The sequence below is a fragment of the Triticum urartu genome, chromosome 7A (genome assembly GCF_056163025.1).
Source record: "Triticum urartu cultivar PI428250 chromosome 7A, HENAU_Tu73, whole genome shotgun sequence".
NCBI lineage: Eukaryota > Viridiplantae > Streptophyta > Magnoliopsida > Poales > Poaceae > Triticum > Triticum urartu.
Window position 1 is genome coordinate 2,708,827 of NC_141879.1, and position 24,447 is coordinate 2,733,273.

Below are 24,447 nucleotides of genomic sequence, written 5' to 3' on the forward strand. Positions count from 1 at the left end.
GGATTCAAAGATGATGTCAACAGGTTTTAATATAAAGAGTGTACAGCAAGATAGACAAAAAAAAGAAACTTGAACACAGTGACATCATAAAAAATACTCCTATGTAAGAATGCTACAGGTGTTGAAAATCATTGTCAAAAAAGGCATGCGCTTTGGTGAAATAGGTGGTAGGCAGAGGAAAAATTAGAAACTTATGCCAAACCACTAGTAGAAAAGGGGGCAATGTCCAGGCCAGGTCAGCCCATTAGTCCCGGTTCAGTCTAGAACCGGGACCAATGGGGGCATTGGACCCGGTTCGTGAGCCCAGGGGGCCGGCCGGGCCACGTGGGCCATTGGTCCCGGTTCGTCTGGACCTTTTGGTCCCGGTTGGTGGGACGAACCGGGACCAATGGGCCTGGCTCCTGGCCCACCACCATTGGTCCCGGTTGGTGGCTTGAACCGGGACCAAAGGCTCCCCTTTAGTCCCGGTTCATGCCACCAACCGGGACCAATGAGGTGCCTATATATACCCTCGCCCGCGAGCAGAGCACTCCAGTGCTCTGTTTTTCTCTGGCCGGCGAGGGGAGGGGTTTGTGGTGCTCTAGCTCACCTCCTATGCACATGAGGTGTTCGATGAAATGCCCGAGCCACAGTAGTTAAGCTTTCTCCTCTCGAAGCTCGACCTCAAAGCTCTATTTTCCTCGACATTTGTCTAGATTTAGCGGTCCGTCACGCCCCACCCCCGTCTTCACCGCCGTCGATCACCCGCGCCGATCTCATCACCGACACCACCGTGGTGAGCCTCTTGTTCTATCTTCTTTCTGAAAGGAAAAATATTGTTACTTGTATGTTTAGATAGATATTTGTATAATTTTCTTACTTTTATTATTGCATCTTATATAGTGCGATGGTTTTGGTATCCGCCCCCGTCGGCCCTCGTCTTGTCTATGATTCGGATGTGGTATATATATTATCTTTATAACTATTGGTTCATTTATTGTTTATGAAAATTATGCGGACCAACGTGACGTAGATTTTATATATCTAGGATGTATGTGAACCGGAAATTCCAACCGACCCTATTGTTGAGAGGTTAAATTTAGTTGAAGAAGAAAACAATTTCTTGAAGGAAAAAATAAAAAAATTGAGGAGGAGAAGATGATATTGGAGTTGCATGTTGCGGATGTCGTCGATGATCACAAGATCAAGATGGATGCAATGCGCTTGAAGATTAGAAAGATTAGAAAATATGCCATTCATACCGAGGCTTGGTATCATTATGCCGTTGGATCAATTGTTACCTTGGTTGCGATTATGATCGCCTTTGTTTTCGCATTAAAATGTTTTACATAGTTTCAATGTATGTTTTAATTAATTAGATGCTCTGGAGAGCTATATGTTGTTAGATGAGAACTATGTATGTACTTTGGTTTTAATGTGATGATGAACTTCTATTAATTTGGACACTTAATTATATATAATGCACGCAGATGAACTGGCAATGGATGTACGGTGACAGACACACCTCCGAGTACATTAAGGCGTGCATGAGTTTCTCGATGCGGCTGAGGCAAACAAGCAGAATGGTTTTATGTGTTGTCCATGCCCTGATTGTGGGAATACGAAGTCTTACTCTGACCGGAAAATCCTCCACACCCACCTGCTTTACAAGGGTTTCATGCCACACTATAATGTTTGGACGAGGCACGGAGAAATAGGGGTTATGATGGAAGACAACGAAGAAGAAGAGTACGATGACAACTATGTGCCCCCTGAATACCGTGATGCTGCAACGGGGGGAGCTGGTGAAGATCAAAAGGAACCAGACGATGTGCCCAATGATGCTGCAACGGGTGAAGCTGCTGAAGATCAAGAGGAACCAGACGATGTGCCCGATGATGATGATCTTCGCCGGGTCATTGTCGATGCAAGGACGCAATGCGAAAGTCAAAAGGAGAAGCTGAAGTTTGATCGCATGTTAGAGGATCACAAAAAAGGGTTGTACCCCAATTGCGAAGATGGCAAAACAAAGATCGGTACCGTACTGGAATTGCTGCAGTGGAAGGCAGAGAATGCTGTGCCTGACAAAGGATTTGAGAAGCTACTGAAAATATTGAAGAAGAAGCTTCCAGAGGATAACAAATTGCCCGACAGTACATACGCAACAAAGAAGGTCGTATGCCCTCTAGGATTGGAGGTGGAGAAGATACATGCATGCCCTAATGACTGCATCCTATACCGCGGTGCATACAAGGATCTGAACGCATGCCCGGTATGCGGTGCATTGCGGTATAAGATCAGACGAGATGACCCTGGTGATGTTCACGGCGAGCCCCACAGGAAGAGGGTTCCTGCGAAGGTGATGTGGTATTCTCCTATAATACCACGGTTGAAACGTCTGTTCAGAAACGGAAAGCATGCCAAGTCGATGCGATGGCACAGTGAGGACCGTAACAAAGACGGGAAGTTGAGAGCACCCGCTGATGGGTCGCAGTGGAGAAAAATCGAGAGAAAGTACTGGGATGAGTTTGCAAAGGACCCAAGGAACGTATGGTTTGCTTTAAGTGCGGATGGCATTAATCCTTTCGGGGAGCAGAGTAGCAATCACAGCACCTGGCCCGTGACTCTATGTATGTATAACCTTCCTCCTTGGATGTGCATGAAGCGGAAGTTCATTATGATGCCAGTTCTCATCCAAGGCCCTAAGCAACCCGGCAACGACATTGATGTGTACCTAAGGCCATTAGTTGAAGAACTTTTACAGCTGTGGAATGGAAACGGTGTACGTACGTGGGATGAGCACAGATAAGAGGAATTTAACCTAAAGGCGTTGCTGTTCGTGACCATTAACGATTGGCCCGCTCTCAGTAACCTTTCAAGACAGACAAACAAAGGATACCACACATGCATACACTGTTTAGATGACACTGAAAGTATATACCTGGACAAATGCAGGAAGAATGTGTACCTGGGCCATCGTCGATTTCTTCCGACCAACCATCAATGTCGAAAGAAAGGCAAGCATTTCAAAGGCGAGGCAGATCACCGGAAGAAGCCCGCCATGCGTACCGGTGATCACGTACTTGCTATGGTCAATGATTTACACGTAATATTTGGAAAGGGTCCCGGCGCACTAGCTGTTCCGAATGACGCTGAGGGACACGCACGCATGTGGAAGAAGAAATCTATATTTTGGGACCTACCCTACTGGAAAGACCTAGAGGTCCGCTCTTCAATCGACGTGATGCACGTGACGAAGAACCTTTGCGTGAACCTGCTAGGCTTCTTGGGCGTGTATGGAAAGACAAAAGATACACCTGAGGCACGGGAGGACCTGCAACGTTTGCACGAAAAAGACGGCATGCCTCCGAAGCAGTATGAAGGTCCTGCCAGCTACGCTCTTACGAAAGAAGAGAAAGAAATCTTCTTTGAATGCTTGCTCAGTATGAAGGTCCCGACTGGCTTCTCGTCGAATATAAAGGGAATAATAAATATCCCAGAGAAAAAGTTCCAGAACCTAAAGTCTCATGACTGCCACGTGATTATGACGCAACTGCTTCCGGTTGCATTGAGGGGGCTTCTACCGGAAAACGTCCGATTAGCCATTGTGACGTGGATGTAGTGTCCGACACCGACGGCCACATGTATCTCACACCCACGATACTTGCTATTTAGGGTTTCCTCTACCGAAAAGAAGAGGAGAAATAAATAAGAAGAAGAAAAAAGAAGAAAAAGAAGAGGAGAAGAAGAAAGGAATAGTGGAGAAGACTTCCTCTTCTTCTCCTAGTGTCAAAGTATTGAAGAAATCCATGCCTTCATCATTAGCCGGAAGTAACCAGGGCATGTTGGTACGAAGTTCTGCAAAGTTGTTTTGGAATGGAGTCCCGGATAGAATAATCCGCCTTTTGGTACGAATTCAGCAAAGGCCTTCCAAATAGCGATATTCGGAAGGCTCTTTCTGAACTTTGTACCAAAAAGCGAATTATCCTATCTGGGACTCCGTTCCAGAACAACTTTGAAGAGCTTCGTACCATCATGCACATGTTACTTTCGCCTAATGATGAAGACATGGTTTTGTTGAATCCTTTGACACTAGGCAACCTCCCGACCCCTCGGCGATCCTCTCGAACATGAGAGGAAGAAGAGGGTCGTCTAGGGGTCGAGGGTTTCAGGGTCGTCGAGGGTTCGAGGGGTCGAGGATCGCCGAGGGGTCGAGAGAGGTTTCCTAGTGTCAAAGTATTGAAGAAATCCATGCCTTCATCATTAGCCGGAAGTAACCAGGGCATGTTGGTACGAAGTTCTGCAAAGTTGTTTTGGAATGGAGTCCCGGATAGAATAATCCGCCTTTTGGTACGAATTCAGCAAAGGCCTTCCAAATAGCGATATTCGGAAGGCTCTTTCTGAACTTTGTACCAAAAAGCGAATTATCCTATCTGGGACTCCGTTCCAGAACAACTTTGAAGAGCTTCGTACCATCATGCACATGTTACTTTCGCCTAATGATGAAGACATGGTTTTGTTGAATCCTTTGACATTAGGCAACCTCCCGACCCCTCGGCGATCCTCTCGAACATGAGAGGAAGGAGAGGGTCGTCTAGGGGTCGAGGGTTCGAGGGTTCGAGGGTTCTTCTCCTTTATTCTTTCTTCTCCTCTTTTTTTTCTTCTTCTTCCTCTTTTTTTATCGGGAACGAGGGTCGTCGAGGGACATAGATGTAGTGTCGTCGTTGTCGATATATACCCCCTCCCGATAGCTTACTATGATTAGGTAGCTAGTTCTACGTTTGGCACTAATATATCCATCTGTCATGTTTGAATAATAATTGCCATGTTGTAAATATTTGTAGAAACTATGGACACCGCCCTAGACGAAGCAACAAAAGAAGCGTTGTTGAGGGAGATAATCGCAGAAGGAAGTGATGTCGTCTCGTACTATCTCAACGAAACCGATGGTCTGGAAGGAGAGGGTGAACAAGCTGGCTACGGTGACCTAATGCCGGTGCAAGAAGAAGAACATGAGGACGTCTCCGGTGACCCAATGCCGGTGCAAGAAGGAGACCGTGATGACGGCTCCGGTGACCGAACCGAGTCCGGCCAGGTATATATATATTAGTTAAGCCTATGCTGACTAGCTGATTGATGCATTCATTGTTTTGGTATGTACACATATTAATTAAGTCTTTGTTCTTTTTTCTAGCCCTCCGGATCGAGCACAACTTCGGTAAAGAGACGAGGCCCGAAGAAAAAGTTGAGCTCGGATGAAAAGCTTGAGATCACAGCAATCGCGCCCGACGGCCAACCTATTGAACCCCTCCGGACAAAGAGCGCATTTGTTGCTCGGTGCGGGGTTCTGGTTAGGGACAAGATCCCGATAAGCATCCAGCAATGGTTTAAGCCGGCTACAGAAGACCCTGAGGTGTCTTATGTCAATGATATGCAGAAAAATGATCTTTGGACTGAGCTGAAGTCAAATTTCACCCTACCGCCAGAGGATAATCCAGAGAACCCAATTAAAGAGAAATTAATCAAGTCTTTTGCTCTGAAGAGGATGGCAGAACTATTCAGGAGGTGGAAGAAAGAGCTGAATAATAAGTTTGTCGAAAATAATGAGACACCAGAATTCAAGGGCAGATATGAGAAGATCAGAGATCACTAGCCCGCATTTGTGGCCAACAAGACATCGGAAAAGAGTCAGAAGATGTCGGTGACAAACAAGCAAAATGCTGCGAAGAAGAAGCTTCACCATCGCACGGGGTCAGGTGGCTACCTCGTAGCCCGGCCTAAGTGGTCCAAGGTTGAGAATGATCTGGTTCATAAAGGGATCGAACCAGAGACAAATAACTGGCCAGACCGTTGCCGGACTTGGTTCTTCGGGGCTGGCGGAACCTTGGACCCTGAAACAGGGAAGTGCATTGGGACGAACGAACAAATGGACATACCAGTCAGTAAGCTTAAGCAGTATATTGAAGCAGCGCAGGAAGGGGCGTTCTTTCCAGACAGAGAGCACGACGAGCTCACAATGGCCCTCGGGAATCCTGAGCACCCTGGACGGACACGAGGCACGCCAGGCTCCGTTCTGTGGAAGGTTGGGTTTCCGGACGCAGGCGGTTACAAATCCCATGAGAGGAGGAAAAAAGTGCAGCAGACCGAACTGCAGGCGCTGCACGCAAGGGTACAAGCAATAGAGGAACGAGAAGCAAATCGCAGCAAACGTACTGCCGAAGCCTCCCCCGAAGCTACCCCGCCATCTCAGCGTAGAAGCAGCGTGGCTTCCACCGAGATGCTTCAGCTGGAGCATGACTTGACGGCTCCTGCCAGCTATCCCGTGGATGCTATAACGGAGTCTCAAAATTGCCACCTTATGACGCAATGGATGAATTTGAAGGTCAAGGCGGCTGTTGGCTCTGTTTATCCTACTGAACCCGGCGCAACTTTTCACTGCCGGCCGATTCCAGAAGGATATGCTAGGGTGATGGTGGATGAGATAACGGAGGGATTTGAGGACCTCCAGCTTGACCACCCTACCGGTGAAGGGGAGACTCAGCTGGGGTCTGCTCTGAAGACTCCATGCCTATGGCGGAAGGAGCTCATCAACCTTCCGAACTGGACGCCTCCGCCTCCTCCTCCTCCTCCGGCGAGTCAGGGCACTCCGCCTCCTCCACCGCCTCCTCCTCCGGCGAGTGACGATCAGGGCCCTCGGTCGGCTCCTTCTCCGGCGCGTGGCGGCACTCCGCCTCCGTCTCCGCCTGCGCCGACGCGCCCGAGCAGCCAACCTCCTCCTTCTCCGCCTCGTCAGCAAGGGCGGAAGAGACCTGCCGCCGCTCCAGCTGCTCCGGCGCGTCGTAGTCCTTCTCCTCCGCCTCTTAAGCAAGTAAAGAAGACAACCGCTTCATCTGCTCGTTCGGCGTGTAGCAGTACAACCAGAGGCGGGAGGACATACAGATTCGGTCCTTCTCTGAAGACTCCAGAGAAGTTACCATACGAGAGGACCCAGGAGGAGAACGCCGAGGTCGCGCGAGAAGAAGTGAGGAAATTCTTTGAAGGGGTGAAAGCAAAGAAACATCCACCTTCGGAGGAGAAGGTAGATCGGGTGAAAGTGAAGTGCACTCTGGCTGCCCGGACAAAACCACCGAAGTCTGATCCGCCGAATGGAAACTATGACCGCATTATTGGAAAGGAATTTGCCGAAGCGGAGCGGTCGGGAAGTACTGTCAGTGATCAAAGGCTGAAAGAACGACGAGCTGGGAAACAAATTGCCCAGCTCGGCAAACAAGCGAAGCAATCATGCCCCCCGCTCAAGGTGCCTAGCCACAACGTCGCTAATGATCCGAGGATGGTGCCCGGTTATAGCAATCTTGCAGATTACCTGCCCGACGAAGTACATTATGAACCCATGGACATGCAGATACAAAGATACGAGTACGGGAAGCCTCTCGTCAAAGATGAAAGATCTCTATCAACGATGATGTGAAGATTGCATGATTGGTACTTGAAAATCTGCAGAGACTCTGGGGGGAGGAGTACTTTGTATGTGAAAGTTAAAAAGGAGCATGACCTCGTTGGAATTGATCTGTTGCCTGTTCCATTTGAGGAGTTCTATCAGTTTTTCAATCAATTGGCCCTCGATAAAACAACGGCCGCCTGCTACTGTCTGTAAGTAGTAGTACTTCTGTCATTAAGTTTCTCTATATAGCTTAGCTCTTTCATTGCATGTATTTATAATCATCCTCACTATATTATGCAGATTGAAGATCGTCGAATTGAAGAAAAGACAAGTCGGTGATATTGGGTTCATTAACACATATCTCATAGATGCAACTCAGGTTAAACTTCATGCCGCAGCTACCGAGGCCAACTTGCTACATTCGTTCGTAATAAATCAAAACAAAGATATAATACTCTTTCCTTACAACTTCAAGTGAGTGTTACTGGCTTGTGCGTATTCGGTTTCCCTTATATATTAGTCAAGGTTATAGTAATGTAATTCATGAGTTATGCATGCGTGTGCAGTTTCCACTATATTCTCCTAGAGATTAAGCTTGAGCAGGGACTAGTAACCGTCTTAGACTCAAAACGAAAAGATCCCCAGGACTATGCAGACATGACTGAAATCCTCAAGAAGTAAGTTAAATTGATCATTATCCACCATATCAGCAACTTTGTTCATTTCCTGATATCAAGTAATTGTTTTCTTTGTCCGGCAGGGTTTGGAGAAAATTCACCAAAAAAGTTCCGGGACTGCCGAAGGAGCTGGAATTTAGACACCCGAAAGTAAGTACTATAGTAGCATGTTCCGCGCATCTCCTAGTGATTCAAGCGCTAGTTTCATCAATACCATTTAGCATTCTTGCTTATCAGTTTGATTGACCTCTATTTCTTGTAAAGTGGTTGTGGCAGGAACAAGGGAATGATTTCTGTGGATACTACATGTGCGAGTCCATCCGCCACACGACGTGTGAGCGAGGCGGGTACTCTAACGAACAATATGAAGTACGTAAATAACAACATTCACAATTTTATTTTATTACCATCATTTGTGTTGAGTTTCATTCATTCATATATATATGTATTGACCCCCTTCTTCAAATTAGATGTTTCGGAAGCGGGATGAACTCCAAGCACCAGCTCGCATGCGAGCAATTCAAGAGGAATTGGCGGCATTCTTTCTTGACCACGTGATCCCTGAAGACGGAGAATTCTATGTGGACCCTGAGTCCATATGATTATATTTGTAAGAGATAATTATTGTATATATGTAGCCGGTAGTGTCAGATAGATATACGAGAACTTGTTGTTCGACCAATCTCTCGGAGAAGGAGAGGTGGTCGATATCACTTCTCTCTGTATGCATATATGTTCATGACGATCTTCTGTTTCCTTCATTTGCTTTACTAGCTAGCCAGCATGTCTAGTCCTCTCTATACGTACGTATAGTACGTAGCGTCGACCAAGCACGGACATAAGAGAGGACACTTCTGTATATTAATTATAGCTAGCTAACACAATATATGAAACACCTAAATTAACCCCCCAAAACCCCCAACCCCCCCTTTCAAATAAAAAACAAAAAACCCAGCCACAGAAATGCTGACGCGTGGATGCCTATTGGTCCCGGTTGGTGCCACCAACCGGGACCAAAGGGTCTCCTGACTGGGCTCTGCGCACTGCCCACGTGGAGGGCCTTTAGTCCCGGTTCTGGATTGAACCGGGACTAAAGGGGGGAGGTATTAGTACCAACACTTTAGTCCCGGTTCAAGAACCGGGACTAAAGGCCCTTACGAACCGGCACTATAGGCCCTTTTTCTACCAGTGGAACATCGCTATGTTGATCATATCTACTATATGATTCACGCTCGATCTTTCGATCTCAGTGTTCCGAGGCCATATCTGCATATGCTAGACTCGTCAAGTTTAACCTGAGTATTCTGCGTGTGCAAAACTGGCTTGCACCCGTTGTAGATGGACGTAAAGCTTATCACACCCGATCATCACGTGGTGTCTGGGCACGACGAACTTTGGCAACGGTGCATACTCAGGGAGAACACTTTTATCTTGATAATTTAGTGAGAGATCATCTTATAATGCTACCGTCAATCAAAGCAAGATAAGATGCATAAAAGATAAACATCACATGCAATCAATATAAGTGATATGATATGGCCATCATCATCTTGTGCCTGTGATCTCCATCTCCGAAACACCTTCATGATCACCATCGTCACCGGCGCGACACCTTGATCTCCATCGTAGCATCGTTGTCGTCTCGCCAATCTTATGCTTCCATGACTATCGCTACCGCTTAGTGATAAAGTAAAGCATTACATCGCGATTGCATTGCATACAATAAAGCGACAACCATATGGCTCCTGCCAGTTGCCGATAACTCGGTTACAAAACATGATCATCTCATACAATAAAATTTAGCATCATGTCTTGACCATATCACATCACAACATGCCCTGCAAAAACAAGTTAGACGTCCTCTACTTTGTTGTTGCAAGTTTTACGTGGCTGGTACGGGCTTAAGCAAGAACCAATATTACCTACGCATCAAAACCACAACGATAGTTTGTCAAGTTGATGCCGTTTTAACATTCGCAAGGACCAGGCGTAGCCACACTTGGTTCAACTAAAGTTGGAGAAACAGTCACCCGCAAGCCACCTTTGTGCAAAGCACGTCGGGAGAACCGGTCTCACGTAAGCGTACGCATAATGTCGGTCCGGGCCGCTTCATCCAATAATACCGCCGAACCAAAGTATGACATGCTGGTAGGCAGTACGACTTATATCGCCCACAACTCACTTGTGTTCTACTCGTGCATATAACATCAAACCAGAAAACCAGGCTCGGATGCCACTGTTAGGGAACGTAGTAATTTCAAAAAAATTCCTACGCACACGCAAGATTATGGTGACGCATAGCAATGAGAGGGGAGAGTGTTGTCTACATACCCTCGTAGACCGAAGCGGAAGCGTTGACGCAACGTAGAGGAAGTAGTCGTACGTCTTCCCGATCCGACCGATCCAAGCACCGTTACTCCGGCACCTCCGAGTTCTTGGCACACGTTCAGCTCGATGACGATCCTCGGGCTCCGATCCAGCAAAGCTTCGAGGATGAGTTCCGTCAGCACAACGGCGTGGTGACGATGATGATGTTCCACCGACGCAGGGCTTCGCCTAAGCACTACAACGATATGATCGAGGTGGCATATGGTGGCAGGGGGCACCGCACACGGCTAAGAAACGATCACGTGGATCAACTTGTGTGTTCTAGGGTGCCCCCTGCCCCCGTATATAAAGGAGCAAGGGGGAGGCCGGCCGGCCCTATGGGGCGCGCCAAGGGGAGGGGGAGTCCTCCTCCTAGTGGGAGTAGGACTCCCCTTTCCTAGTCCAATTAGGAAACTTAAGGGGGAAGGAAAGAGAGGGAGAGGGAGAGGGAAAGAGGGGCCGCGCCCCCCCTCCCTAGTCCAATTCGGACTCCCCATGGGGGGGGGGCGCCACCTCCCTTCCGGTAACCCCTCCGGCACTCCGGTTTTATCCGAAATCACCCGGAACACTTCCGGTGTCCGAATATAGCTGTCCAATATATCAATCTTTGTTTCTCGACCATTTCGAGACTCCTCGTCATGTCCGTGATCACATCCGGGACTCCGAACTAACTTCGGTACATCAAAATGCATAAACTCATAATAAATGTCATTGTAACGTTAAGCGTGCGGACCCTACGGTTCGAGAACAATGCAGACATGACTGAGACAAATCTCCGGTCAATAACCAATAGCGGGACCTGGATGCCCATATTGGCTCCTACATATTCTACGAAGATCTTTATCAGTCAGACCGCATAACAACATACGTTGTTCCCTTTGTCATCGGTATGTTACTTGTCCGAGATTCAATCGTCGGTATCCAATACCTAGTTCAATCTCGTTACCGGCAAGTCTCTTTACTCGTTCCGTAATACATCATCTCGCAACTAACTCATTAGTTGCAATGCTTGCAAGGCTTATGTGATGTGCATTACCGAGAGGGCCCAGAGATACCTCTCCGACAATCGGAGTGACAAATCCTATTCTCGAAATACGCCAACCCAACATCTACCTTTGGAGACACCTGTAGAGCTCCTTTATAATCACCCAGTTACGTTGTGACGTTTGGTAGCACACAAAGTGTTCCTCCGGCAAACGGGAGTTGCATAATCTCATAGTCATAGGAACATGTATAAGTCATGAAGAAAGCAATAGTAACATAGTAAATGATCGGGTGCTAAGCTAATGGAATGGGTCATGTCAATCAGATCATTCACCTAATGATGTGATCCCGTTAATCAAATAACAACTCTTTGTTCATGGTTAGGAAACATAACCATCTTTGATTAACGAGCTAGTCAAGTAGAGGCATACTAGTGACACTAAGTTTTTCTATGTATTCACACATGTATTATGTTTCCGGTTAATACAATTCTAGCATGAATAATAAACATTTATCATGATATAAGGAAATAAATAATAACTTTATTATTGCCTCTAGGGCATATTTCCTTCAAAATTTCTTCGTCCAACTCTCCATTTAGGAAAGCAGTCTTAACATCCATTTGATGAACGAGAAGACCATGCGAGGCAGCTAGTGAAAGTAGAACTCGAATAGTGGTCAGTCGAGCCACAGGTAGTAAGTATTAAAGAAGTCTTCACCTTCCTTTTGGGTATAACCCTTAGCCACGAGCCGAGCCTTGTACTTTTCAATAGTACCATCAGGCCTAAGCTTCTTCTTGAATACCCATTTGCATCCTATAGGTTTGCACCCATAAGGACGATCAGTTATCTCCCAGGTTTCATTCGCCAAGATGGAATCCATCTCGCTACAAATTGCTTCCTTCCAGTAGTCAGCATCTTCAGATGCATAGGCCTCTGAAATAGAACTGGGAGTGTCATCTATGAGATACACAAGAAAATCATCACCAAAGGACTTTGCAGTCCTCTGTCTCTTGCTCCTAGTAGGAACTTCATTGTTCTCCTCCACAGGACTTTCAAAGTGTTCCATCGAAATGACAGATTCGGTAATTGTAACTGGTTCCTGATTCGATGAACTAGGCATCTCCTGAATAGATGAGGTAGCCATATCCTTCATGGGAAAGACATCTTCAAAGAAAGTAGCATCATTCGACTCCATGATCGTACCGACATGTATGTCAGGTACCTCAAATTTTACAACCAAGAATCTATAGCCAATGCTATGAAAAGCATATCCCAGGAAAACACAATCCACAGTCTTTCGTCCAAGTTTCCGCTTCTTTGGAATTGGAACATTGACTTTCGCCAAACAACCCCATGTTCGTAGATAAGAGAGTTTTAACCTTTTCTTCTCCCATTCCTCGAATGGAGTTATCTCTTTGTTCTTTGTGGGAACTCGGTTTAGGACATGACATGCAGTCAATATCGCCTCCCCCCACCATGCCTTGGAGAGACCCGAAGTGTCTAACATGGCGTTAACCAAATCTGTTAGAGTACGGTTCTTTCTTTCGGCCACCCCATTTGACTGAACTGAATAGGGAGGCGTCCTCTCATGGATTATACCATGTTCCGCACAAAAAGCATCAAATTCATTGGAAAAATACTCTCCACCACGGTCGGACCTAAGCCTCTTGATTTTTCGATCAAGTTGGTTTTCCACTTCAGCTTTATAGATCTTGAAAAAGTTCAAAGCCTCATCCTTAGATTTCAGAAGATACACACGGCAGTATCTAGTGGAGTCATCAATTAACGTCATGAAATATTTCTTTCCACCTTTTGTCAAAACACCATTCATTTCACGTAGATCTGAATGTATGAGCTCTAGTGGTGCAAGATTTCTCGTTTCCGCAGTCGTGTGAGACTTATGAGGTTGCTTAGCTTGCACACACACTTGACACTTAGATCCCTTGACAGTGGTGAAACTAGGGATTAAGTTCAACTTCGCCAGTCGCGACATGCAACCAAAGTTAACATGACAAAGACGTGAATGCCATACATTTGATTCACTATTGTTGCAAAAATGATTAACAACTTTATTGCAAACGTTTGATAAGGATAAACGAAACAGGCCTCCTGACTCATAGCCTTTACCAACAAAGGTTCCAAACTTGGATATTACAAATTTATTCGACTCAAAGACAAGCTTGTAGCCATCTCTACACAGAAGAGATCCGCTAACAAGATTTTTATTGACGGAGGGGACATAATGCACGTTCTTTAGCCGCACGATCTTTCCCGAAGTAAACGTCAGATCGACCGTGCCAACACCACGAACAGAAGCACTTGAACCGTTGCCCATCAGCACGGTTGAAGTCCCTGCGGTCTGATAAGACGAAAACATGGAAATATCACCGCATACATGCACATTAGCACCCGTGTCAATCAACCAGTCAGGAGAATGACATACTGAAAGAATAGTGGGAAATATACCATACCCAGCATCCTTCATGTCAGTGTCTCCAATGACAACATTAGCAGTCTTGCCGCCTTTCCCAGGATGACGCTTGTCAAAGCGATTAGGGCAACTAGGAGCCCAATGATCAGGATCCCCACACACATGACAAGCACCTTTCTTCTTGCCATTCTTCTTCTTGAAGTTCGTGTGTTGCACAACATTGTTCTTCCCATCAAACTTTGCTTTACCATTAAACTTGCCCTCTTATGCTTCAGCAAGGTAGCAAAGTTCCTCCATGAAGGAGGAAGCTTAGTGATGATACCTCCGGCAACAAACTTGTCCGGTAGCGTACAACTGAAGTGCTCAAGTTCTCTAGCAAATGACTGTATCTCATGAGCTTGCTCAACCACGGAGCGCTCTTCAGTCATCCTGTAATCATAGAATTGCTCCATGATGTACAGCTCAGTGCCAACATCCAAGACCCCAAACTTGGCCTCGAGTGCATCCCACATATCTTTTCCATTATCAATTGACGCATAAGCATCAACTATGTTCTCACCAAGAACACTCAAGAGAGCAGCTTTAAACAGAGTATCCATTTTCTGAAAAGCTTGTGCTTGTTGAGCATCAAGCTCTCCTTCAGGTTTGCCGAGAGTGGCGTCATAGCAACTCATGGTTTGAAACCATAAGACTGCTCTCACGCGCCACCTCTTATAGTGGATACCCTCAAACATAGGAGGTCTCATGGAAGCAGCAAAACCACTCGGGGTAAATTGCCTATCATAAGGTTTTTGGATTGTTGGAAATATGAGCAATTTACCAAATGATTTTATTAACAGAAATACTAGATAAAGCATGACTAATATAATAGAGATAAAACAAGTCATGCGTTCTGACAGAGAGAAGGTAAAAAGCTTCTGCATATATGAATCGTAGCCTAGCATATCTATAGCAGACAGTAGAACTAGTTGCATATATGAAGTAGAGCGTAACATATCTAGAACAAGTACTAGTACGAGAAGCTGTGGCAGGACATCTAACAGAAAGGAGAACACGTACGGGACAGCAACAGCGGTAGCAGTGGACTTGGGGTCGATGTCCTCGCCGGCCATGTCGTCGAGGAGGTTGTCGACGTCGGGGAAGAAGTCGTCGTTGGGGAAGTAGTCGTCGGAGTCCGGGGCGTCCGTGACGAAGGAATCAGTCAGTAGTCGCGCAGAGCGCACCCCAAAAACCTTAGCACCCTTCTCCCATACAGGACTCAAAGAGGTGCGGTTTCGGAGGCCTACTGTCCCGACTCGCGGTGCACGCCGCAAGCCGGGATGAGGAAGACTGCAACAGCTCAGAGCTCAGGAACTTGTGGCGAGAGGAGGAAGAGATTCTAGTGCGTCTCTCTGGGAGGAGCGACCTCCCTTTTATAGGCGCAAGAGAAGGAGGCGAGAGGGCAGCGACGGGAGGCGAAACGAAGAGACGGAGGCGAAGCGAACAGCCAGCAGCCGAAGGGCTGCACCGTTCGCATTCGAACTCCACTTTCACAAAACTCTTTTCAGCTTCCGTGTGACCTTTCGTATACCTGTAGTGCATGGCAAAAATTTAGATATCGGCTCGGCTCATTCCCGCAACCCGCGGCGAGGCGTGGCGTGGCGTGGCGAGGCGGGCGGCGGAGGAGGAGCGCGCGTGGATATCCCTCTTGTTCCCATGCTCGTACAAGTGGGGAAAGAACCTCCCTTATAAGGAGGTCCAACTCCCACTCAACTAGCAATGTGGGACTAAACTTTAGTAGTATCCCTTGCCTTGCACAAATGGGCTAAGTGGGCCTTTAGGATTTATTAGGAATTTCTGAAATAGTTATTGGGCTGCCCAAAATAGACTAAATTCCAGCACTAACACCCTACTAGCTTGGATGACCCAACTAAATGCATAGAGAAAAAACTTAAAATGATGAATAGCTAATCAACAAGGTTAACTCCAACAATCACCCCCTTAACCTTGTTGCCATTCATTAGAACACCCTCATGGCGACCTTCAAAGCAGCCCCAGCTCGGCGGCGGCGGTCGCGGCGGCGAGATGGGCTTGCTCCTTCCTTGGTGCAGTGCAATCCCTCGAGAAGTGCCCATAGTCTTGGCAATTGTAGCAGCGTACCTTGCGGATGTCGAAGGTGCTCTTCCTCTTGCCGGCGCCGCCGCATTTCTTCGAGCGAGAGAAAACCACTCCTCCTCCGTGAGGAGCAGCTGAGTGCCTCCGCCGCTGCTACCTGCCTCGTCCATGTCGAAGCTCTCCTCCATGGCCAAAATTCAGTGACAGGGATTTTCTTTTAGTTCCCAGTCAAATCTTTACTTGTTGTGTTACATTTGTAAATGCTTACTGAAATATATGGCATACCCAGACCTCTCACCTAAGCCTAACATCTAAAGCCGGAGGCCCCGACCAAGCCACATACCGGGTCCGGGGCACAAACCGGTCTGACGCACTCGCATGTGTCGTCGCCGCCATCTTTCACTAGTCCATCTTCAGAGCAGATTGAGGTGCCAACCTTGGTAGGTGCCTCCGCCATCGACGCCACCATGATGCCAAACGACGACCTCCACCTACGTGAGTCCATCTCCAAGCAACAGACGCAGATCCATGCTAGGATAGGGCCGCACCACCGCCGTCGTCCACCACCCACAAGCGCCACCCAGCCCCAAGGTTCCCAAAGCGGCCCCTTCAAGAAGGGAACGACACCGTGAGCGCCGTCGCCGCCCAACAAAGTTTGGGCTTTCGCCCGGGAGACCTAGGGGAAGGGGAAGTGAGGGGATCAGTCCATACCGACGCCTACAAGGAGGGGAACGGCGCCCTCAGGCGCCGCCGTCGACGCGGCCAGCCATGGCCGACCAGGGATTTCTCCCGAACTAGATCCCCGCCACCAACTGCGCCTCTTGTACAGAACCGGCGACCCAAGGAAGCGCGGCCCGACGAGGTTGGCCCGCACGCCAAACAGGGGAGGAGGGGAGGCGCCAGATCGCGCGCACCGGCCACCGCAGAAACCGCCGCCGGCCGCGAACGACCACCGGATCCCGCCGCCCGCGCGGCTGGGACGCCAGATCCACCGCCCGCACGGCTGCTAGCCGACCGTGCCTTGCCAAGGAAATCGCCGCTCCAGATCTGGGGTTCCCCACGCAGAGGCAGGGCAACCGAGGCCCCGCCGCCACCATCCTTGGCGCCCCGGGCTTGCCAGGCGTCTGCCTCAGGCGGCGGCGAGGAAGGGAAGAGGAGGAGGGGCGGCTAGGGAGGAGGAGGGGCAGCTAGGGTTGGGAGGGAGGAGGAGGAGGGGCGGCTCGTATGAAATTTCTTTAGCTCCCAGTCATGTCTGTAGCTATTGTACGTAGAACAGAAGATGAGATTTTGTAAATACAACATTTGCCTGATTAAATGGTCTCCTCCTCTGCTCTGCTGCTTACCGTAGTATGCGAATCTCTGCGCTTCTTACTTATGGCGGAGATGCATACAAGGCTTGCCTTCGTACGCTTCCGCTGTTTTTCTTGCCTCCGTACGCTTCTCGTTGCCTTTTTGAGCTGACAGTGGTAAGATTGTGACGAGAAAGAATCGCAAGCTCAGATTGCAATGCCTAAGCTAAGATGGTCTCTATAGACTGAGATGAGTCGCTGTATACTATCACTGAAAAAATCTTCAAGTAACCGATGTTACTGTATGACGGCATTCAGTGACTGAGATTTTGTTGGTTCAAGTAGCTAGGTCCAGAATTTACTGACTGACTTATGGCAGAAAGAGATGCATACTACGTACAGTACATGTCTTGCAGAATGAGTCGTTGCTCTTCTCTGAAGCTAGTCCAGGCTAGGAGTGTGTCCGGCCGACCTATTGGAAACCAAGAGCCAAAATCCTACACTGCTCTGTCTCGGGGAAAACCAAACAGATTTGCAAATTCACTGCAGTGCAGACTGCAGAGGATGCTGGTGAACGAAACAGATGATGCAGTTAGCTGTCCAGCAAAACACAGAGGAGCACACACTTGCTGGCACTCTGTTTTTTCTTTTCCTGAAACCTCTGTTCGAGAAGTAGCATCGTACACACACACATTCGATCTAATTAATACTGTATTTGCAGAAGCTTGTCCTCTAAATGCACCCACAGTTCGTCCATTGCTTCTCCTCTGACCTGACATGAATATGTTGAGACATTCTGAACCCGCAACATATCCAGAAAAACGAGACGCGTCGAAACATCAGGCTCCTCAGCGATTTGGGCTTCCTGGCCGTCCGATCGGTTCCCTTGATGCGTTCTTGGCCGTCGGATCGAGCCACCGGCAGATCTTGTCCGTCTGATCGAAATCCCGTCCCCCTTAGCATGTTTGATCCCGTCTGGCTAGCGCGTCGGTTACTCCTTCCGTCTGACCGGATCTCGCTGACCTGTGGGGTCCCGGCAGGTGGGCCGCGTCCGTCAGCGAGCGGGTGCGGCTGGTGCGTCTAGTCGCGCGCGCGCCGGCGGTAAATATCCCGTGCCACCGCACGTAAATCTTGCCCCCCGCCGAGGGTATTTTGGTCTTTTCACGTCCAGGCCTCGTGCGTGGTGGGCTGTGGTTGGCCCGTGCGGCTATGTGGTGGGGGAGGGCAGCGGCTTGCCTCTTCGCGCTCCCATTCGCCCCCTTCGTGAGAACCCTAGCCGCCTCTTTCCGCCCCGCTCCCGCTCCTCTCTCTGCTGCTCGCCCCGCTGTCGCCATGGTGGACCTGCTACTCGCGCTGCCGCTTCCCCATCGAGCTCGCGCGTCACGTCGTCTGGGGGAGAGGAAGTTGGCGCTGCTATTCTCGGAGGAGCACGCCGCCGCGCTGTCGATGGGAGGAGGCCAAGCGTCGGAGGCGCACCGTCGCCACCGGCTGGCGCGTCGACGGGAGGAGGCCAGGTGATGCGCGCCGTTTCCATCGGCTGCGCTGGCGACCCCGACATGCTCAAGGGGCTCGGCCAAGTTGAAGGCCAGATGGTGCGCGCGGCCGAGGAGCGCCAGCAGCAGTCACTCGATGCGGCGCCCCCCGTCACTCCTCGTTGTACGTCCGCTGCAGGTTCTCCCCCGTCGCTCCTCCTTTCTCCTTCATTGTCAGGAGGGGCTCATGTTCCTCTCTCTCTCTCTCGTTGGGATGGAGAAGAAGGGCATGTGGATGTTAGTGACCAGAGACGAGCCTGCCCAGATTGACTTGTCCACAGAGGTACACCACCACGCCCCACTCATTCCTCTTTCCGAGCGTCCGCACACAAGGTGTTCAATGTTTTGATGTGTTCTTGGGATGAAGTCGGTTACCTTTTCTCAGTTAATTTCTGGTGGTGGGTCGTGCAGGCTTGAGGTACATATCCATGACTACTTGCTCTAAATTCTCAACATGTTCCTGGTAGAGGGGAAGATGCTTCCTGAATCCTTCAATTTGTAAGTACCCCCTGCTGCTTCTGTTTGATATGCTTCAAGTTTGGAAGATTGACAAAATGTGGCCAGCTTGCTCCTTGCTCCAGGGCTTTAAGATTGGAAGATGCAAAAAGCTTATCAGTAATTTATTCAGTTGTTTTACTGTTGCATAGTGGTTTATACACAAGGCATATCATCTTTATCTCAATATTCACACAAACTCTGAACACCAATCTTATCTGTTGTTTTTTGTGGTATGTATAGTGGTTTGCTTCCTTTGTCAGATCTATTTTGTTTTCATCCTGCCTTGCATAGTTATTGTTTCCCTTTTGGTTTGTCTTTTCTATTGTGTACTTGCCGTGCCTATGTCCAGTTTGTTTGTATTGCCTGCTGTATCTTGTGCTAGATCAGCTTGTTATGACCATGCACTCTCAGAGCTGTTAATGAAAAAAAATTGGTATTGCAAGCATCGTTCTGTGCAAGAAAAGAGTCTGTGTGTTGTGATTCAGTTCCTTATCCTGCCAATCTATCATCTCGGGATACTTATTTTCTTTTGTGTTCCACGTCCTGTTGCTATTACGCCGGCCCGCCGCCTCGTGTGCTGCCTTTCTTCTTGCCAAGGTTCTACCTTTCTCCTTTGACTTTCTGTTGTTTAGCTCATTTCATATACAACATTTTACTTGCTCTAACTGTGTGTTCTGTATGTTGTTTTCTGTTTTCATTATTATTTCTTTTCATGCCTGCCATCCTTCTAATTTATTTTGTGCCTGGATTCTGGAAACGACCAAGGACAAGAAACACAAGCGAAAGATTTCTTCAGTCGATCCTGCCCTGTTATTCTAATGAAACATGATAAAGGTTGGTACTAATGGGCAAATCCAGCCTTTTTGTTTCATTTGTCTACTGTTCTTGCTTACTGTATAGGGTGTATCCCAGAATTAAAAAAAATATGCCTCTTGAATAAAAATGTTACAAATGGTGTAAAAAAATAGTCTCTTATCAAAAGTTCCCAACGGTTGAGTGGCAGCAACGTGTATGGTAGCAAGTAGATGATGCTGGTGCAGAATGGTTGCAACATTTGAGCAAGTAGCTGGTTTTGGATATTTTGCAACAGTAATTAGGAGTTGATGACTGATGTCAGTAATTTTTTCTTAGCTACCAGCTTGAAGGATGTTATCTTGCTTTTCTGTATATCCTAGCCTTTTGTCACTCTGATGTGTATAGTTAATACTAATAATCTCAGAGCAATCTCAAGCTTCTCATTGATCTGGTCTGGACCATGGTTCATATACCTATGGTTGTACTTGCTAATGAGAAATTGATAACTATAACAAGCGTTGCATATTTTTTCACCCTGCATTTTGTAGAGAAGTAGGAGATCTCATCTCACTATCTTGACTGAGTTTGTTTAATTAACAAGGTATCTCTCTCATGCTGTATTTTTTCCCGGTCATCTTTGGAAGTACAGTGTACCTAACCAATGCCATCCTTTTCATATAGGCGGCAGTAACTTTAGAATTTTATGAATGAGAATATTGTTTATATTGTCAGAAGTTCACATCATGTGCCTTCCCTTCAGTTTTCACATGAAACTAATTTTTCTCCCATGTTTAGAATTCATATATAAGTGTTGACCGACTGTTCATGTTCATTGCTTCGACATTATTTTTTTAAGGAAGTCTTTTAACGGTGTTTGATCAAGCTTATCAGTTAAACACACTAGATGCTATGCATTCTTCCTTTGTTTGCTGGCTATATTTCTTTGGCTGGGTTGGTGTGCAGGGCAATATGGGTGAATTAACAATCAAAAATGAAAAATGGTGCAGGGCTAGGGGTTAGATAGTGGTGAATTAACACACTATCAGTGAGGAAGTAAAAAAAAACATGTTTCGAGCATTCGGGTTGTAGGTTCTGAGGTGTGATCGTTGAGGTGGGGTAGCAAATATACTAATTTTGAGTCCGGAGTTCCGTTAGTGAATTAGAAAATGGTGGTTTGCCTTAGCGGTCACGGAGGTTGCATGGTTGGTCAAGAATAACATGGGGGTCTATGCCTGTTGTGGTTGCAGTTGTTTGTATTACAGTATTGTCCTCAAGCGATGGATTAATTTGGTCCTTGCTTAGCCATGTAATCACAGGAATGGATAGGTCACATGGTTGATTAGAAAAGAGCACAGAAGGTCTATGCTTGTTGTGGTTGTAGTCCTGTGGATCAAGATGTTATTCTGGGTGCTAGATTAATTTGTTTATCCTGTTAGCTCCTAGCTTCCAGTTTCTAATTATATATGCGGAATTGGTGTTTTACTGTCAACTGTTTTGTTTGGTTCTCCTGTTTTCTGATTCTTTTCTTGATGTAGGTTCGTTGCTGCCGTCGTTTCTTCTGTTTCTTCGGGGTTTCAATCGGCCTGCCGTGTTCTGCTGCTTCGAGAGACTGCATCGTTCATGCTTCTGGTTGGTGAGTTCTTTTCTTATTTGTTGCATTTTTCTCTCCACTGGAGCGCATAGATCTAGGTGCTCGGATCTTGTTAGAGTAATTAAATGATCTATTTGTTAGTCTATTTTTATTAATCCCTGCTTTGGTCATTTGTCTTGAGGGTTAAACAAATCACACGGATGGTTAGAAAATAAAGGGATGATTTGTGCCTATCGTGGTTGCAGTTCAATGAAATCAAAGTGTTGTTCTTAGGAGTTAGATTTATTTGCCTGTCGTGTTTGCTCGCAGCTTCCAGTTTCTAATTATACGACAAGCAGATGTTTAATTGTTGATTGTTCTGTTGAGTTCTCGTGTCTTTTAGTTGTTATTTTATATTTAAGAGCAGATGCAGATTGAATATGTGCGTTGGTGTTAGTCATCCTTTTGGAAGATGTAGTACATTTCAATTTCTGTTTTGTATTGTTCAGGCTTCTTCCTTTGATGTTAGTTTACTGCTGGTCGCACTCCTAATGACCCGACATATATGCATCCATGGTGAATTGGTGATCTTAAGCCTGCCGAAAAACATGACAAGACATTTAATTATTGATTTATACCACTCGAGCCTTCACCATTACGACGTTATGTTCCTGCAACCACAACATAACTTTTTGACTTATTAGCCTTGTGTCTTGATTAAATATTTCCTAATGTCTCTGACTACAAAATAATGCCTATATGGCATTTGTTAGTCGTTTCTTCTCTTGATCTAGAAAGTATGATTCCTCTTTCCTTCACTTGTGATGATTTTTTATATAATTTTGCGACAGGCTTAGTTGGCGAGATCAACAACTACAGCTAACTAGGTGCATCACCTCGTGAAAAACCCGGACACACGAGGCGTGGACAACACTAGAGGTGAGGTCCTGGTGGAGAGTGGCATGTTGGTTTCCTCGGTAGGATCTGGCTTCCTTGAGGTGACTGTTTAGGATCATTGACATGGGATTTTGTAGTTATTCTCTCAATCTGATTTTGTGTCTTGCTGCATGCAATACCTGATCCTATGTTCCCTTTGCTTTCTTGGTTGGCTTTGCAGACCAGGAGACACATTCTGGAGATCTCCTTGGCCATCAGCTGGTCATGCATGCTCCTTATAAGCTAGGGATTACAGTTCTTAAGATTAACTGCATTATCTCTGTTTCTATATTAGAATAACTGAAAATGTGGTGCAGGACTGCAGTCTACATTTCAGACTGAGAGGGCGAAATTGGGGAGGCTTGGAGGAGACCAGAGAGCAACGATGTTGAGGTGGAGGGAGCCAGGAGTGCCATTATCGACAGCACGAGTACCATCTCTGGGCATACTACTGTAAGTTGCAACCAATAACCAACATCTAGATGCGTCTACTCCATGTACAATAGTTTCATGTGCATTGATTGTGTCCCCTAAATCCATTCATCCTACCAATAGTTTAGCATATGGGATGTTGACAAACAATGCATCCATGCCTTCTTTTTCTATGGATGTATGCTCAAGACAAGACAACATAAAAATGCCATGGTCGAGGTCGGCATCTCCGGGAAGGTCTCCACAACAGGGAGGGCTCCATAATCGTTCTCCAGTTATTTCCCACTTATCTCCTTCAGATGTGGTCAATTTGGCATGGGCACGCGTTCGGTCGGAATGGGTCAGATGGGCTTCTGTCTATTGTTGTTCTTGTGTTTCTTTCTCTTATCTCATGGTTGCCTATTGTATGCATGAAAATGCCTGACAATGGAGGTAGCCACAAGCACACATATGTTGTAGCTTCGAGGCATTGACTTGTGTGTGTTCTGAACTTACATTAGATCTTCATAGACTATATGCTTTTATTTTGAGACATCTTAATCCTTTTGATTAATCACATTGATGTACTGATGATACTTAAGTACTCTATAAATGTGCCGTTGCAAGCTACTAGAGATGATCTGTTAAAAACAGTACCCCAACAGAGAGAGCCGTAGGTTTAGTTTTCACTTATGGCAGTTGATGTGCTATGTTTGCTGATGTGCATTTTTTTTCATGCTATGCATGCTCTCCATTGATATAACAAATCCATTTCTATTATTTGCATAATTCTTTGCTAACAGTTTGGACATAGTTTTTCCATTGATAGGGATTTGCTGCCCAATGATCTGTTCTCGCTACAGATTTGTAGGTTTAGTTTACTATTGTACTATGCAGTATGAAAGCAGTGTAAATAAGTTAGCTGGGACAACCACGATGGCCTGCTTTTGGTATATGAACAATGATGCTTTAGGTGTTTGATGCTACATTATATGAACCTCTAATAGGAATCGTCACTATGAGAAGCTGCAAGGCCAGTGTGTCTACCTCTTCCTGAAGTGGCACATGAATATCTGTCTTTCTTTAGTTATATCATGTTGCATTTTCAGTGACATGCTCAAAATATGTAATCAACTGAACCACTACTATGAGTAATTGTTTGCTTCCTCATGTTTCTTTGAGAAATCCTAATGTTGAGTCAATGGTCTCAATAATTCCTTGTATGTGTTTGTTGTTACTCTACCTTTGCATCATGTGTATACTACCGGGTTGGATGAAACTGGACCGGGTGGGGTGCGGCAAGCCGCACTTCCTATCTAGTAACAACTAATATGCAGCAGGGCAGCATATAGCATCGTAAGCTACTACTATGTGGTAATAGTCCGTGAATATCCAAAAAAAAGTACTCCCTCCAATCCATAATAAAGGTCGCAGTTTTGAA

At 46.7% G+C, this 24,447-nt stretch overlaps 1 long non-coding RNA gene across 1 annotated transcript; it reads left to right on the plus strand.

The window, feature by feature from the left end:
* Positions 1-19,213: 19,213 nt before the first annotated feature.
* LOC125548071 (uncharacterized) lies at positions 19,214-24,173 on the plus strand. The gene is made up of 3 exons (XR_007300888.1): positions 19,214-20,128; positions 21,625-21,722; positions 22,511-24,173. It is a non-coding gene; the product is annotated as an uncharacterized LOC125548071 (long non-coding RNA).
* The last annotated feature ends 274 nt before the right edge of the window (positions 24,174-24,447 follow it).